An 18554-nucleotide genomic window follows, 5' to 3' on the forward strand; every position below is an offset into this window, starting at 1 on the left:
CCACACTTTCCTTTCAATCCTAACAGAACATTTTTGGGTTTAAATAAAAGTATTAAGCAGGATTTCAACATTGCCATGAACAAATTGGCTTATCTTCTCCCTTGAACTTTATCATAAAACACAATTTAAGTGCTTTTAATTGCACAGGCTCTAGAAAAAAAAGATGCAAATGTAATAATTTGAGTTGACAGATCATGCAAGGCAGACTTTAAAAGTATGTTCAGAAACTGGAAACAGCATTATCATAATCTAACTTTATAAATTTTATATGCAAAAAAAAAATTAAAAACACAGACCTGAAAATATTTAACAAAATCCATGTATTTCCATGAATAGTATAAAAAAAGTAAATCTGCTCTGGAAAAAGTATCCTGGAATCTCTCAGGGGAATTAATGGAATAACCACAGAGTTTGTGCTTCTGTGATCAACTAGCAGGAGAGACTTTCATTGAAACATTTAATGTTACTTTTGTTAGCATATATTCACTCCAGTGGCTTATTAGAAGTTTTGGTTAAAACGAGATATTCTTTGTCCAAGAAAGCTGAACAAAACCAAAGTTTGAGACACCAAGCTTGAAATTTCTCTTCCCATCCCCCCACAAATGTATTCAAAAAAAATACCATTTTGATGAATAATCTCTTCCAAATCCTCTTTTCCAGTCACTTTTCATCTTTAGAGAATATATACATTTATATAAGCCAGAAACAACCACAAAAGCAATTTCAGACCCCCATCTCATTGCATACCCCTGTTTCAAGGTATCATGAATATATTAAGCTAAAATTGCAAACAAAGGAAAGCTTGGGACTATAAAAAAAAATTACACCCTGCTGTTAATGCCATTTTTCTTGCTCTTGAATAGGTGATGTCAATTCCCTGGTTTCCATTCAGCAAATAAAGCTGGGAAGTGGCAGTGGATTTTCTGCTCCAAGTGCAGGCCCACATCCAAACAATTCTAACATTAAAACTGTGCCTGCCAGCCTCAAATATTCCCTCCCACAGGAAAAGCCACTCCTGGATGTACCACAGAGGCTATCAGAAAATCTTATTGAATTGGGGTAGAGGAGAAAGTGGCAGATTCAATGTGTGCATGGCATTCTCCTTGTGGAATCTGCTCCTACAGAATGAAGTTCCTGAGAGCAGAGGCTGCTGTGAGCAGGCTGAAAGCTTCATGCCATGGACAAGGGCAAATCTGGGCAAATCCTGCTGAAAGCTTCATGCCATGGACAAGGGCAAATCTGGGCAAATCCTGCTGAAAGCTTCATGCCACGGACAAGGGCAAATCTGGGCAAATCCTGCTGAAAGCTTCATGCCATGGACAAGGGCAAATCCTGCTGAAAGCTTCATGCCATGGACAAGGGCAAATCTGGGCAAATCCTGCTGAAAGCTTCATGCCATGGACAAGGGCAAATCTGGGCAAATCCTGCTGAAAGCTTCATGCCATGGACAAGGGCAAATCTGGGCAAATCCTGCTGAAAGCTTCATGCCACGGACAAGGGCAAATCCTGCTGAAAGCTTCATGCCACGGACAAGGGCAAATCCTGCTGAAAGCTTCATGCCACGGACAAGGGCAAATGCAGAGTGCCCAGCATCAGAGGCACTGCAGAACTCTGCACAGCTGCCACAGCAGCCCCAGGACAAACCCAATGGCATCTCCCTTTCCTGGCACAGCAGCTGCCAAAGGACAGGGGATTGGTCAGTGCAGCCTCTGCAGCCCTGGAACTTGGGGGGACCCACTGCCATGGGCTGCACCTCTGTCCTGGGAATGCAGCCACAGCTCCTCCTGTCCTGGGCTAAGGCAGAGGATCCATCACTTGATGCCCACTTCTGTACTCTCAGTTAGGAGCCCTGCCCTCCATGGCTCTGTCAGAACAATCCTGCCCTGTCCAACACCAGCCCTCCCAAAATACAAGTGCTCAGGCCAGGGGGGGCAGCTCAGCTTGAGCACAAAGCACCTCTGGAACCCAGAGCCCAGCTCAGCTTGAGCACAAACCCTTCTCAGGAGCCCAGAGCCCAGCTCAGCTTGAGCACAACCCTCTCTGGAGCTCAGAGCCCAGCTCAGTTTGAGCACAAACCCTCTCTGGAGCCCAGAGCCAGCTCAGCTTGAGCACAACCCCTTCTCAGGAGCCCAGAGCCCAGCTCAGTTTGAGCACAAACCCTCTCAGGAGCCCAGAGCCCAGCTCAGTTTGAGCACAACCCCTTCTCAGGAGCCCAGAGCCCAGCTCAGCTTGAGCACAGACCCTCTCTGGAGTCCAGAGCCCAGCTCAGTTTGAGCACAAAGCCTCTCTGGAGCCCAGCTCAGTTTGAGCACAACCCCTCTCAGGAGCCCAGAGCCCAGCTCAGCTGGAGCACAACCCTCTCTGGAGCCCAGAGCCAGCATGCCCAGCACAGAGGGCTGGTGGCCCCAGGCAGAGCAGGAACAGCAGCTCACACAGAGCAGGAACATTCCAGAGATGTGTGGCACCGAGCTCTTCCCACAGCTACAGGCAGACTAAGAACACTCACTGCAGCAGGAAGCTGGAGAGAAATGCTTTAGCTGAATTCTTCTCATCGCTCAAGTCAGAAATGCAATCTTTACTTAAATGTTAAGCCATATACATGGGCCATTAGTCAAAGTTCCTGTTCTTTTTTTAATAGCTTTACCAGGTTTGACATTTTGTAATGCTATTATTTTAAGTCTGGTCTGGACTAGAATTCAAATATTAGGAAAATGATTTTCAAAAGACTATGCTAAAATATCTTCCCCATATTGCTATCATTTGTCAAAGTTTTGCTTAAAAGCAGGTATTAAGATAAATGAAATGGATCAAAAATGGAATACTTCCAGGAACATAAATGATGGTTAAATTAAGCTTGTGACAAGAGCCAATCCACACATTTTGACTTCTCAGTGAAGTACCATTTGACCTTGCAATGAGAAAGGCACTCATATACTACGTAAATCTAAAGGAAGAAAATACATCAAAAAGTGAACTCAACTGGTTGAAAGAGCTAGAAGGCAGAAAAAGGCAACAAGTGGTGAAGCTGAGAGAGAACATCCGAAATCGAACAGCAGCTCAGGGAAAGGGCCAGAACTGTAGAGTCAGTCAGCAGAACAAGCAGAGCTTGAAGACAGGTCAGAAGATACAGTTCACTGAATATAAAACCTGAGTGAACACGGACAGAACCAGCTTTACTTGCTGCAAAGCCTCCTTAAGGCGAACAGCACTGGGTGACAGCAGCGCTCCCTGCACAGGCCTGAGGGCATGGGAAAGGCTCTGGGAGTCCTTCCTGGGCTATTTCTCTCCCTCAAGTACTTAAGGCATTTTCCCTTGCTCTGACTGCAGTTTAAAAATACTGATGGAAAACAACTACAGTTGTAATAGGGAACTTCAAGTAGCACTTAATATTTCTGAAGTATTAAGATACAGAGTATGCATTTAAATGGCACGAAATGCAGCAAGTGTTCAGTGGCTCCAGATTTTTTGCCCAGTTATGTGAAATGCTCCTGCCTGAGCTGCATACAGAGCTGCACCCACAGTGCCCTGCTCACCACAGCCTCAGACTGAATGCACCAGGCAAACCACATCATCACCCAAAGCACTGCCAACTTTCAAACACTGAAAAAAAAAAAAAAAAGCAAGATTATATCTTTAAACTCTCTCTTGCTAGAGACAGGTTGGGCATTAGTGGTTTTGGCAGCTGTATAAAACAGCTGCAGCTGGAAACAATTGGTGCTGAGCAATCGGAAACAGGCAAGGACAGAGGACAATACACTGCAAGTATTGCTCCCGTTCTGGCTTGTCATTACACATAGGAGAGCTTCTGCAGCCTCACTTCTCCAACAGCATTTGCTTAAAAAACAATTAAAAGATACTGAAATTTAGATCAATAGAATCAAGATCAATAGAAGAGTTTTGCACTTGCATTGATAAGTATTGTTATGGAAAGGGAGACTCTGAGAAGCTTTAATTCAAAATTCATTTGTCAGAGAAAAGTGGTTGTTTGAATCCTGCAGTTAAAGAAAAATGAGGCAAAAATCCAAAGAGGGTAGTAAAGGACTATCAGAGAGTAATGCAAATGGTGACACTTGAGAACATCCCCAGCTGACACACAGTTCACTGGGAGTACACAGAAGGAGAAGCAGGTATCAGCAGTAAGGGGGGATCCTGGATCACAAGGAAGAACTGCTGGTGAACAGGAACCATTTGCCAGGTTGGTGCAGACCACAGGGCCAAAGGAACGTGGTTCACTGTGCTAAAGCAACTGCCCAGGGTGAGGTGACCTCAGTGAGTGTTATACTGCAATAAAACAGTTACCAAAGCTACAGAGGAATCTTTTAAATGCTCCTCTAGAAAATGATTTTACATGTTAGCTCAGAATAAAATTCCAAATTGGAAAGGTTGAAGCAGCAAGTTACTTTTTCAAGCATTTTACTCCTAAACACAAATTTAAGGACAGAGGAATGGAAAAGCAGGAATGCTCCATCTGTGCAGGATAAATTATGGACTAGAAGGGAGGAGACAATTCAGCTGCTGACATTTGAAACAACAGAGGTAACAAACTGCAGATTTAGCAAAGCTGCCAACTATCAAAAATGTTGAGAAGGAGATCAGAAGGGTCACAAATACCTCAAGGAGAGCCCCAGAGAGGACAGAAGTGGTTACAGGATGCCAGCAGCCAACAGCACCACCTTCCCCAAACTCACTGCCACCTCCACCAGCAGCTCAGAGACTTCTCTGACAGAACTGGGGTCTCTGTACTTCATATTCTTGCATGGAATTTTCCTTCAGAAATCCATCCAATTACCTTTTGAACCCATTTACAGTCCCATATCCACAACATCCTGTGGAAGGACATTCCACAGCTTCTCGGTTTTGTGCGTTTGTTTTGAGCTGCCAGGTTCTTGTCAGAAAACAAAAAAGAAAACAGATAAGAAACTTGGTTCCTTTTTACCTCCATTTATTTTTCCCATGCCATCCATAATGATCTGTGATTGCTTTCCCAGGCCCCCTCAGCCTGCCTTGCAGTGGAAGTGTCCTGTTGTGTGTATTTGTGCTGAGTGGATGCTGCTCCATACCTCCAGCTCCCCACCCTGCATTCCTCTGCTGCATTCTTTTCAAGTGAGGCTGTGTGTCATATTCTGAAGCTTTTGAGAGGAGGATGAAAGAATTCTAGAGCAGTGAGAACAAAGAGGCATGTTTGAAGGGAGAGAAAACTTATTTGGGGAAAAAACACAGGAAATAAAAGAAGTTTCACTGTGATTCTACGTGTTTGCAAGCAGAACCGTTCAAGCGTTATTAAAAGATATGAAATAGAGAACAAACTGTAAGATTTGTAATAGAAATCAGCTTATTTTTCTACCCCTTCATGCTTTACAGAGCTGAAATAATTTCGGTGTGCTCTGTTTCCCCTTCAAATGAGCATTTCACCACAGTTTGTAACTTCCCAGCTCATCTCAAAAGGAGCACCAGTGCTAGAGGCAGACACTAATGAGCCTCTGTATTCTAATTGCATGAATATACTGAAAAAATAGAAATAAAGGCAGTGAAACAGATTGCAAAGAACTGGACAGAGAGCTGGTAAAGGAGGCTGTAAAAGAATTACTGGTCATTGTACACTTTTAATGTTGTAGGAGCAATACCTGGAACTCAACTTTTCCAGTATTAAAAGCCAACGGGGATCTTTAACACTCACTTCCAAAAGTACAAAAATTACAAAAAGTATACAAAATATTCCTGAAACTCTGGAGCAGCGCTGTGATCTAGCACCCAGGTCAGGCTCCCCTCAGGTCCCACTTTGGAGCTGCTGTTGCAGGTAAAGCTGCTTTTCTCACCTTGTCACCACTGGTTGTAGGTGGCACAGAGGACACAGCTCCTGCAGCATTTCTTTATTAAAGGAGCCCTCAGGGAAGCCCAGCCGAGGGCAGGTAAGGTCACTGCAAGTCGAGTCCCCCTTGGGGAAAACATCTTGGATTAAAAACTGCTGCAAACCACGCCCATGGCAGGGCCTGCTCCTCTCTGGATCTGCTCTGAAGCTTTGGGCAGCCCAGGCGTGGACATTGTTCATTTGCTGCCACAAAAATATCCTATTAACATTTTTGAGGAACGTTCCACTTCTGATCTCTGGTAAGCATCCCAAATACCCAAAACTATATTATTAAAACAAAAAAAAAAAACCAAAAGGAAAAATCCCACACAAAACATTCCATGCTATTGCATCCCTGGGCTGCAGAAACCCACAGAGAAATTTTATAGTATATTTTTTCAGATCACAAATGTTCTTGTAAATGCAGTAAATTGCCTTAAAAATGTTGGCTTCCATTATTTAACAAAAAATCCCAGCAGGTGTCATTCATGAGAATATTTAAATTTTTGTAGTCTGCCACGACAAAATAAAATTGAGAACAATCTCAATTTTTTTGTTGTTAAGTTACACCAAGTACATGTTAGATTTTCCCAAGAGTAAGACAGAGGAAAGGAAAAAAATATATTCAAGTGCTACTCTGTGTATGTACTTGAGAGCTTTCCCACTTAGAAATTCACTTTAGAATTGAATTTTGGCAGATGTAAGATTTTTGCCTTCTTTGTAAAATCCTTCTAATTTCGCAGAGTTATGATGGTTTGAAGAAAAAAAACCAACTAGGTTTATATTTTCTGCACATAATCTTAAGTGTTGATAAAATTCAGTATTTACTAAACACATTTCAGGACATTGGGAACCAGGGAAGGGGTATTTGCCCTTGATCATAGCAGGTCAAGATTGGAAGAAACATGAGGTTTTCCACATAAGACTGTCCTTGAAAATAGGCATAGAAACAGGAGAAAACCCACTGATATCTGCAAATCACGTAACACTTCTGATATTTTAAAACTTTTCAGCATATATGACTTCATAAACTTGATGCTGCTATGAAGAGCTACAGGCAATGGAAATAAAATGAGTGCTGTGCTGGTTTGCAGTGGGAATTCTTGCCAGCTCCCCACTGCCCATTCTGCATAAACCCATCAAAGTCTGATGCTCTGCCATGATTTCCCCACTGTAATCTGCTGCCTATTATTCTCTCAAACCCCATCTGCAGGTCATTTTTCTATCAAATGAGCTGGTTAAAATTCCTTCTCCCTTTTTATTTAAACCTAGGGGAATTTCAAATAGTCCAGCACTAACCGACAGGAATTTATTTTAACCATTATTTAAAACACCAGCAGCTTTGCACTGCTACAGTTTAACAGCTCTGATGGGTTTCATGCAGTCTCCCTTCACTTTATCTCCTCTGACACAGGCATTAGCATCCTGGGAGCCCAAGTGTGGCTCAGAGAGTCATTGCCTTTCTTCCTTTTTAGGCTCAGACCTCTTTCCACACAGAATTTGGAGCATTACACAAATTTACTATGGACAGAAAGGATGTACTAGTGTGAAAATAGCTATATAACAAGTAAAAATATTTAGAAATGTATACTAAGGTAAATCCTCCTTCCCTTTATAATTTAAGAAATTTTGAGATTATTTTCCTTATATAAGGGAAGCAAATTGATTATTCCCTGATCTTTGAGGAAGGAGATACTGAAGAATTAAAATTCTGCATATGCATTCTGAACTGAAGCTTTTTCCTCTACCAGATAGCACTGTGAATGTAAGCCTCACACTTGCTGGCACTTACCTCCATGCCAGAGGGCTGAGAGGGAGCATGACCTGGATGGGATTGCTTCCTAAAGCCTGCATTTGAAGTGATCTAACAGGGTCCTGTGCAGACAGGCTGCTTCTCACAGGCTGCCACACACACTCAAACTCTGCAGCCAAAAAGCAGTTGTTCAATAAGAAGCTGTAGAGAAATGTATTTTTGCAGTCTGCAGCTTGAGAACCTCTGGTAGGAAGCCAACAGAATAGAAGACAATGGAAAACTGTTGGCTGTGATGGGACTTGAAAATAATGAAGTTTAACATAGCTTATTTTTTCTTGTATGTGTGATGGAAGACAGGCAGGTGAGAGCAGCATGATGGCCAATGCTATCACAACATGTTTCCCTAAAGAAACACCTTTGGAGCACTGGGACAAAGCCACCTAACCAAAGCATCAGGTGTCTGTACTTCAGTGCTCATTGCAAATGCTTATTTGTGAGTTTCAGAAGTTACACTTAAACTACAGGTTCACAATTCACCAAACACCAAAACCACCCAGTGCATGCATCAGGGTTCTCCTCCTTTTAGCAAAGTGCCCTTAGCTGTGGGTTTGCAAGCTAAAGGGAAAGCAATTTTTCCTTTTTGGATTCTGAGCTATGCACAAGCTCGTGGCAGTGCTGCAGCTTGGCTTGGGTTTCACTGAGCTGAGAGCTGACACACACAGAGCAGTGAAGGCGTGACACACAGCCCCGGTGCCACAGGCAGTGCTCCTTATCTGCACCACCTGTGGCACTGAGTGAAGTCACACAGGCTGTCCTGACAGATGAAAGGCGGGATTCAGCCCTTTCCCTGCCTGTGCTGCCAGCCAAGCCACTCTGCTTCCTCTTCCGTGCCCACCCACTCCTCACAGCCGGAGCTCTGTGCCCTTGCCAGGCTCTGTCCTGAGCTCCTGCAGAGACCTGAGGTGGCAGCACCACCCCGGCTGGGGAGGAGGGGCACGGGCAGAGCGCTCAGAGCTGCCCCAGCAGCAGGGGCTGCACTGGGCTGTGTCCCTGCAGAGACACTGAGGGTGCTGTCCCCACTGCTCGCTGTACAGGGCACACAATGGTACACACACACCAACTGCAGAGCGGCCAGCCTGGCTCTAGCCTAGAGAAAAACAAAAGGAAACACCTGAGCCACAAGGAATCCTTGTCTTCCTCATTTAACCTGGCAGACCCAAAGCTGAGTCAGTGGAGCAATGTGCACAGACACAGGAGCTGCTGGTGTGGGGCAGGGGGCTGCTCCTGGTCTGCAGGGGCTGCACAAAGGGCACCAGTGACCAACACCTGCAGTGCTCCTCAGAGAGGCTGCAACCTGCAAAAGCTGCACCAGACAAACCTCATTGCATGGAACTCCAGCAATCAAGTACTGTGCCTGAGCCTCATCAGCATTACTCATCTGAGTATGCTTTGATTTAATTCGTCTTAGTAAGGACCTGACCTGAGCTAAATCAGCACAGAGATCTGAAAAAAGCGATCCTGGTGGTGGTTGTTGTCTCTTTTGTTATGTGTGCCCCATTTAAGGATCACTTATTTTTAGGCAAAACCTTTATTTTTAGGCTGTGGCTCCATTATAACTTTATCAGCAGGAGAACAAACTTACACAACTCCTACCTTTTCTCCCCCAGCTGTTTGTTCCCATGCCAGCCAAGCCACCCAAGACCACATGGGTTTATGCTGGCAGTTGGTCTTTTTGGCAGGATTCTCCTTCCCCAGCTGAATAACTTCCCTGGCTGGGTTCACCAACATGTGCTGGCACAGCTCAGGAGACAGCGCAGAGAGGAAAGGAATGACCAGGAAAAACCAGAAGTCAAGCTTGACTGGGCTGCACTGCCACCACAGACACAATCCCATTTAATTAGCTTCCTGTTCCTCACCTGAGATGAGCTACAGAAACATTAAGAGAGGGGAAGAGTGATGTTAAACTAAAGATAAGGGAGGGATTCGGCAGAGTAGGGAGCAGATTCAGAATAGCAGCATTTAAATGGTTAAATCTTGAGAGGACATCTTTTAATCATCCCACAAGTCACACAAATTCTAAGTTCCATAGAAAATTTAAACACATTTCACTCTGCCAATGCAAATATACTATTTGATATCAGTCTTCAGAACAGGGCCATACAAAGTTGCCCAAACAAATTATTTATTACTCAATGCCCAAAAACATTTCTAGGCTTTGTAATTCCAAGTTTGGCTACATTATCCTCCCAAATGTACAGAAAGAAATATATCTTTTGTCAATACTGCCATCACTGAACAGTATCATTCCAGAAATCATGCAAAGAAATATCAGCTTGGTTAAACACCAGAGTTCAAGAAAATGCCTTAATTTACAATAAAAAGCAGCTTTGGAAGAAGACAGGGATGGGTGCAGAATTGAGTATTTTGTATTTTTGGAGACAATATGCTTTGGTGTTTGCAAGAACATTGTGAGAGATGCCAAAGTGCTGGCTGAGTGCCGGCAGAGCTGAGCACCATCCTGGCAGCGGCTCCAGGAGCAGCAAAGGCCCATCGAGGCTGTTACACACCAGCAGCATGCAAAGGGAAGGGTTTCCCAACTTCCTGCAGTCCCCTGGGAAGGGGATGGGGACAGCCAGCTGCCTGGAAACCCTTCTGAGTCCTCAAATGCCCATTGGCTCAGCAGCCAAACATTTCCATAATTCCCTGCTTCTCAAAAAGGCTGTGGCCCACAGCCCACAGGTAGGAGTTCCTTAGGCTTAGGAAATGATCTAGCAATAAACCTAGGCAGAAATCCTTCATGGTCTCATCTAAAGTTCAGCATTAACGGGACTCCAATGAGACATTTGGACATCGTGGCAATCTGGCAGCTTTGCAGAACACATTTGACTGCTGAGCTGTGCAATGATAAATACAGAGACAGACCAACCCCAATGCCCCACATCCATTAGGCACTTTCAGCCACTTTGCCAACACATCAAACCAATAAACATTGAATAAATATCACCATTTAGCACACCATCTAAACTGTGTTGTCCAAAAAAGTGGCCATAAACTACTGAGTTTTATGCTAACCCTAAGTTCTGATGACTAATCTGGTTCTTTCATTCCAGCAAACTGAAAGTACAATGGCCACAGTGGCTGATTGGCTGCTGGAAACTACAGCTCTTGTGTGAGCTAATCCTGGGGATCTCAGCAGCTCTAAGCAGACAGTGGGGGAAGGTCCCATGCTCATGACTCATGCTACCATTTTTCTCTCTCCTATTGTTTTGCAAATTCTATGCTTAATCTAAAATCCATTTCAACTAGAAACTTCCAGGCTCCGTGGAAACTTGAAGATAATATATTCCAAACAAGTGATGCTTCAGAAGGGTGTGGATCTACAACCCTTGAAATCAATCTAAATCTGGGCTGGCACTGCCCTGCCCTTGTCACTGGCCTCTGCTCCTTCCCATGCTTGCATGACCCCACAGAGAGCAGATCCAGATGTGACTCAGCTGGAAACCAGGGCAGTGCCACCACGAGGAGCCACAGGGAGTGGGAGTGATGGAGGACACGTCACAAGATAAAGTTGTGGCAATCCAGATTTAGACAAATCTAAGTGGAGGTCTACCACTAAGAGTTATTAATCATCCTGAACGAGCCATGTCTTAAAAGGAAATGGGCATCCTGAGCTTTGGGTTTCATTTTAAGGTATTGATTTATGTCCCTAAAACATTTTAAACCTGTACATTAGCAGAAAAGTTATCCTACATATCCTGGTAATATATTCTCTTAATGGGATACCTAGCAATGAAATTTTGTCTCACTAGATCTTTAAGAGCAGATTCAAACTTCAAGGATTATGAGTTCAGGCAGGATAATGCCCTGATGGCTGCCAGTAACACTTGGAAGCTGCTTTTGATAATAGGTAGGATACCACAGTAGCCACACTCAACTCTAGGAATCTTTTCTGCTTCATTGCTTTAGCTTTAACAGCCCATTTTGGAGTGGTAAAACAGTAGTAGAAATGGCAATATATTTATGAAGACACGCTAAATAAAATTGTATTGCTTTTACAAGGAAAAGCAATAGATTATACTAAAGTTATAACAAAAACCCTGTGTCTGTAAGAACAGTGAGAGAACTGCAAGACAGGATTCCATCTGCCTCCCAGGACAACTGTTCATGCTGGGTACCCATGGCATGAGGCCAAACACACCTCCAGAAACAAATGTACCAAGTGTCAGATATTTTAATATCAGCTTTCTATGCAAAGCATTTCTGTTGGCCTACCACCCTCTTCCAGACAGGGAAATTCCCACTAAATCATCAATAATACATCCAGGCAGCCATCAGTCCGCCTGCTAATGAGCACTTCTAGCACACAGCACCCATCCAGAGAAATCAGGCCTGGAAGATGAGAGCAAAGCCCTTAATAATTTACAAGGCTCATTAACCTTATCCCATAAGACAAACAAAAAGAATGGGGCATCTACTCAGATTTCCAGAGCAAACCAAGATAGAGTGTTTCAGAGGCCATTAGGATGTATCAGTCAATAAATACTCTCTAAATGTTCTTCTGTGGAATACCCTGGCAGCCAAAGAACCATCCATCTCTAAAAGCCTGTATTATTAGAGACACAACATCAGGAACCTTAAGAAACTTGCACTGCTGAAAATGAGATTGAAAAGGCTCGAAAAATTATTCAATATGGCAAATGCTAAAAGATGTTTTGAATTTGCTATTTTAAGTAGACAAAACCAGTCTAATCTGGTTCTGCGTAGAATAAATACCAGCTCTCTACAAATGTCAGGTGTGCCCAGGGACAGAACTCACATCCAACATCAAATACTCACTTTGGCAGCACAACACAGAACCAGCAGTGGGGGAAAAGACAGCCCAGGGTCTTGTCCTGGGACTAAACACAGTTCTGTACCTGGCCAAGCAGGGCATCCCTATTTCCACAAGCACCCCTTACACAGGGACTGGTATGAGTATCTGGGAAGGAATTATGATGATGCAGTTTGGTCTGAAAACCAACAGAAACAAGCCTAACACAAATTGCTTGGTTTTCGTGGTGTCTCCTGCTACAAACACACACCTTACTGCTAGAAAACTGCTTTTCCCTCTGCACAAACCCAGCAGCCACGAGGGTTTGCCTCCAGAGGGAAGCTCTCCGCTCACATCTCCCCTTCTATCAGATCCCACACTCAGTTATCATATTCCTGTGCCTGCTTTGAAGTCTTCCTACAGGAGATAATCTAAATGCTGGAGGAGCTGGCTGGAACACCCAGTCACCCTCTGTGGGAAAGGAGGAGGCCCTGTGTTCTTCCCTGGCTCTGCTAAGCAGGTGTAGGAGCAGGAGCTGGGAAGCTTTAGGTGCTCCACCTTGTTTCTCACTCCATTTACAGCGATCATGTGGGTTTTTTCCAGGGATTTTTTTCCCAGACATTCTGTATGAGCCGCTGCATCTTCCCTTCCCTCTCCACATGCCCAGTGAACTCTCCCTCCCAGCTACAAAATCAGCATGCAGAACTGCCACATGATAGAGGCTAAAAGCACTTAAAACCCAGATGTGCTTCTTAGAGCCCATCCTATCCCTCTCCTTCCAAAGACAGGACAAAAGCCCCATTTTACTGTCGATCATTCTGAAATGGCAGCAATTAAGGAACATGCTATTTCCCTAATTACAATTTCCTTTTCACCAAAGCCCCTTTACTCCCAGCAGCTTCTATGGCAGGCACTGAAGCACAGCCCTTGCCAAAGCCAAGTGTGTGTGACTCTTGTTCTTTCCCAAGCTCTGCCTTCCCACCCCTGGAGGCTTTTCCAAGGTGGGCCATGGCACACGGACTGTTCAACTGCTTGATGACATTTTGGGGCTACAAGGAGAAAAAACAGCACTTAAAATAGAGCAGAAGAATCCTGAATTAATAGAAACAAGGAATAACAAGGTAACTATATATTCCATAAAGAGTGCTGATAGAAATTATCAAAAGAATAATGGTTATCTTCCTGTAAAGAGAGTTTTTACTGAGGTTTCATATTGCATATTCTTTTCAAACAGGACACGAAGATAAAGGAAAACGTGATATCGTTTCCAACTTTCTTTCACAATTAGAGTGTATCCTTAATGCTTAAATCTAATTAAACTCAGAACAACTAATTCAAGGTTAGTAAAAAAAACCCATCTTGGACAGAAGATGATCAGATAGGGCAAAATTATTATTTCAGTGCACGATCTGGGACATGCTGAAGATTAAATATTAGCAGCATATGTTCGTGGAAGGAAAATAAAAAGATGGCATATTAACAAATACAGTTTTTCCTTCTGGCTTTCATGAGGTTACATCAAGTTCATGATATATAAAAACAAATACTTCAGAATAAAAATCTGTATGTATCAACTTGTCAGGCCAACACAACAATGTCTCAGCCTATAAATAGCACTCCCTGACCCCACAGAGTTGTGGCTAAACAAACATTATCCTGTTTTCCAAGGAAAAGCTCCAGCTCTGGATGACCTGCAGGGTGATGGGGGCAGTCCCCTGACAGAATTCCTGACTGCTCACTGGCAGCACTCACCCTGCCACACCCCATGGGATGAGCACACAGTGAGGGTGAACAGTGGATGAGGTATAAATACTGCAAGAAAAGCAAGTACTGCCAGAACAGCACTGCTGTTGTGAACAGGTTACTTTTAATCAAAATTAAAACCAGTAACTGGTGTAATTTATCTGGACACATGTTCAGTGGTGCCATATTTCAGTCCCAACATACCTTTTTTCCACAGAAAAGTGCTTTTCTAATATCCAGAAGTAAAAGAATTTTTGAAAGACCATTCTGTCTCCAAAGAGACCATTAGGGTCAGTTTTCCATTCTAAGCAGAAATTCCTATCTTCTCAAACAGCTCCAGCTCCTCCAAAATAACCAAACCATCCTGAGCTTTCTTGTGTCCTCACCTGCCAAAAGCAACAAACACTTCTAAAGGAGGAACAGAAGAAAACCAAGAACTATTCTTTAATGGCAGTGAAGTTTGAACCAAGTGAAAATTATTGTTGCTTTCTCTGGAATGACAATTACCAAAGGTTTAGCCCAGAAATGCCTTAAAAAAAAAAAAAAAATTAGGATACTAAGACTTGCTGCCTTTTTCCATTTGTTTTTTGTCACAGATCTTTAAAGGATTTCCTACCTGCAAGTGAGAGATTATCTATGTTAACACTTTAAATATTCATATTTGTACAGGCAGATGTTATCTACAATTTTCTAAATCAGTATCTCCCAAAGTTTTGAGGTTTCTGCCTCAAAGTCTCAGTCCTCAGTAAATTTTATTTCCACATCCCATTACAAAGTTTTGAATTTAAAATTGCAAGGCCACACAGTCATGTGAGGCATTTCCTAACACAGTGGTGGGCCATAAACACCAGGTACTTTTGAAGAAATGCACACACCACATACACTTCTTTTAGAATGGGTGTAATTATGCACCAGAGCTCTCACCTTGCCTCTGCCCAGCCTGCACACTGCTCAGCAGGGATTTCTGCGCTTGAGAACCTGATTTTTCACACTCACTCCTCTCCTCAGGCACTAAAAGTTTCAGAACAACTTTCTCATTCATAACAGAACATTTTGCCTGCAGACCACACACAAATGTGACAGTGTGGGTGTTTGGAGGCTGCTGAAATGATGCTGGATAAATTACAAAGGCCAAGGGACTTCCAGCCCCCCAGGAGCTGCCCAGAATCCCCTCTCAGTCCAGCTGCAGTGGGAAATCAGGCTCCCAATGCACATTTATTGTCCTGAAAGTTACAGCATGGACACGTTACCTTACAAGGTGCACACAGAACACAGGACATAAGTTATGCCTCAAGAGCCCCAAGTCTTCCTACAGACAGGGGAGAAAGATTACATGGACAAATTACTCTTTCAACTGCCCTTCAGTAAAGTTAGCAGCTTTCAATACTAACTTTTTATTAGATACTTCATTAAGTTATTGACAATCTTTATTTTCCTTTTCAAAACTGCAGAGATTTAATTTATTTTTCCTTAACAGTACAAGGTATGCATTCCCTTAGGATCTTAAGTTACTTCATTGCTATAGATTAATTTTCTCTAATCTTACTCCTTTATAGCTCATTCCTCTGTTCAAAGAGATTTTCTCTTCCCATGAAAAACTAACATAACATCAAAGCTGCAAGGCTGTGCTTTTCTCAGAAGTAAGAGAAAGCGATATGTGAGATACCAAATTTTTTATACTGGAATTTTGAACGGTATCTTGTGACAGAATTTATGACATGAAACCTTACAGAACTTTGAAATTTTCTATTTTTTATGACTTGCAGTTAATATACACAGCAACAAAATGAAATATATAAAATAGACACCAACTTGATAAAAAATTATAATGTTAAACTCTCTATTTTCAGCATAACACAATGTAAACTCCTTTGCAAATGCCAGTCTGTCGATCTGTAGACACACAAGCTCATCCCTCTACTGCTGCCTCTCTCCTCTGTTGAAGTAAGCACTGAATTCAAATAGGAAACATTCTGAAGCACAATTGTTGAGCTGCTCCCAAGGGATAGTTACAGTTTCATGCCTTTATCACTTCAACTTTCCATTTTGTTAATAACACAGTTGAATAAAAACGATCTGATGCTGCTTGTGCATTCATTTTAATGAGTCCCTGGAAAGAAATGCCTACAGTGAAGCATGCCCAGATCTCCTGAATCAGTGGGAAAAGTTCTGCACAAAGATTAGAAATATCTTCAGCTTCTATGCATCAGTAACATATTTTTGATCCTGAATCCCAATTCAGCTCTGAAGAAAAATAAGTTTAGGAGAAAGTTTCATAGTTAAATATGAAAATCAGTGCCTGAGCTAACATAATCCTCCAGCCCCAGCTTCCCCTTCCAAATCTGAGCATATTAATCTCCTTTCCTTTTAGCTGCTCCAGTTCTTGCATAACAATGCCATTTCCTGAATTCAAATCTCCACAAATAAATCTTAAAGCTGAATAATACATTATTAAGCCCTATGAATATTCCCTTAAGCAGGGCATCCTTAAAAAACTGGGCTACACTGTCACAACTCAGCATCATTTTCTTTGGACTTTCAGGGTAAGAACAAGAAGTACTGCAGCAGGCAACAACCTAAAAACCTTACTGAAACACAACATTTCTCCCCTCTGCAGAGGAGATTTTTAATAAGCTACTAATGCTTTGTTGAAATCCCCATCCCTCCACACAGCAGTCACTTATTTCTCTGTGGAAATGGAATTTGCACAGGCTCCCAGGGAAATTCTGGACTGGTATTTTTGGGGGAAGGAAAAGCACACGGCAGTCCCACCTTCCTGCACAGCCCTGAGCCACACTCCTCTCCCAAGTGTCCAAACCATCAATGCTCAAACATTCACCTAAATGCTCATTCCTGCAAGATGAAAAATTTACAAGTACTTTACCTAAGAAGGATGCTCAGTTTCGATTTGCCTGCTCCCTCAGCTCTGATCTGTTCCTCTCCTAGTGCAAATGCTCGCTAGAGGCTAAAAATGTGTGTAATTACTGTGTTCCAGCTCCAAGCTGAGCACGGGCTGGAGACTCTCTGCATTAGTTATTATCTCAAATGAGCTCCCTCAAGTGTGACTTGCTGGATGAGGAGGATGGCAGCTGATGGCAATGCAGATTGTGCATGGACATGGTCCACAGGACACTTTTCACCAAAAGTCTATCTCAAGCAAGGAAAAAATAAAACATCTTGAAGTGCAACTAACTACGGGGTAAAGTCTACTGGATGTCAGAGAGCAAAATTTATTTCTCAATTAGGTCCATAAAAGCAAACTATTCATTATCACTGTTGTATCATCCACTCAAGACTCATCATACACCTTTTCTCAAGGGGCCTGGAGAATACCAACAGTATTACTAAGGAAAGATCAATTACCTGTTGTAAGCTAAACATTTAAAAAATGTCTTTGCAGTAATCCCGAGTGAAAAACAGACTGACATCCAACAGGACAAGACAGCGTTTCACACATGGAAATGAGACAAGTTCATTACACAGGGAACAAGAAGTAAGGCACCGAGAAACAAAGGCACTTAATCTCTCCATTTAAACATTTTTTTATCAGCCACTCAGCAATCAGCACACAGCCCTGCCCCTGCCTGATGGAGCAAGTGCTCAGCACCTTTATCAGCTCAGTTGTTCAGTGCAGCAGCTGAATGCTGAGCCTGGAGCATGCCTTGGCACGATGAAATGCCAAGCAGTGAAAAGAGCTGAGCCAAAAGAACTCTGTGCCAGTCCAGCCTAAGCAGTGCTTTCCTCAGGAAAGAGGAACAGAAACCAGTGCACTTTCAAAAAACTGAACATTTACCAACCAGGAAAGAGACTCACAGCTCTTGGAGTGGTGCCACTATCACCAGCATCTTGTCACCTCCCTCCCCGTGCCCTGGAGGATACATCCTCCCAAATGAACCTGAAAAATCAGCTGAAATGCAAGTGAAGAATCTGGAACGACAGACTAGATCTTAAGGTATAATTATTTTAGGTTAAAAATTAAAAAAAAAAAAGGAAGCTTGAAAACAAAATCACAATTGAATCCAGCACATTTCAGCTCACTGTGTGACACTGACACCTCTAATTCCAGTATCTTACAAGTCTAGACATCTGTCTGGAACTTTGGATCTGAAGCTAAAATCTGGCAAAACTGATGCAGTAGGAACACAGCAGTGTAGCAGACTTTATGAAGAACCCTTTTACTTTGGTAAGGAACAAGATCTGTTTACAGGGCATTCTGCTCCAAACCATCCAAATTTAATCAGTAAGAAGTTTACTCACAGAATGATCGATTACTCCCCACACAACTCCATTTAAAGCAAAGCTTCTGGAGCTTTGTTTTTCTCTTTCAAGTGCAAGGAAGCAGCTGAGCCATCCTGAGCCCATCTGCATGTTAACAAACCATTTCTTAAGGTAGGGATTTA

The 18554-nt window shown here is 42.9% G+C and overlaps 1 protein-coding gene across 10 annotated transcripts in view; it reads right to left on the minus strand.

Moving 5' to 3' along the window:
• Window positions 1-18554, minus strand: part of PEAK1 (pseudopodium enriched atypical kinase 1) — a 111567-nt gene that overhangs the window by 69090 nt on the left and 23923 nt on the right. Inside the window, exon 1 of one of the 10 annotated variants that reach the window (XM_026793956.2) lies at window positions 17039-17287. The exons of the other annotated variants lie outside the window; for them this stretch is intronic. The gene's annotated coding sequence lies outside the window, so the exon portion shown is untranslated. Of the gene's footprint in view, window positions 1-17038; window positions 17288-18554 lie in introns of those variants that run through there. 10 annotated transcript variants of the gene reach the window in all.

The sequence above is a fragment of the Zonotrichia albicollis genome, chromosome 11, assembly GCF_047830755.1.
Source record: "Zonotrichia albicollis isolate bZonAlb1 chromosome 11, bZonAlb1.hap1, whole genome shotgun sequence".
Lineage (NCBI taxonomy): Eukaryota > Metazoa > Chordata > Aves > Passeriformes > Passerellidae > Zonotrichia > Zonotrichia albicollis.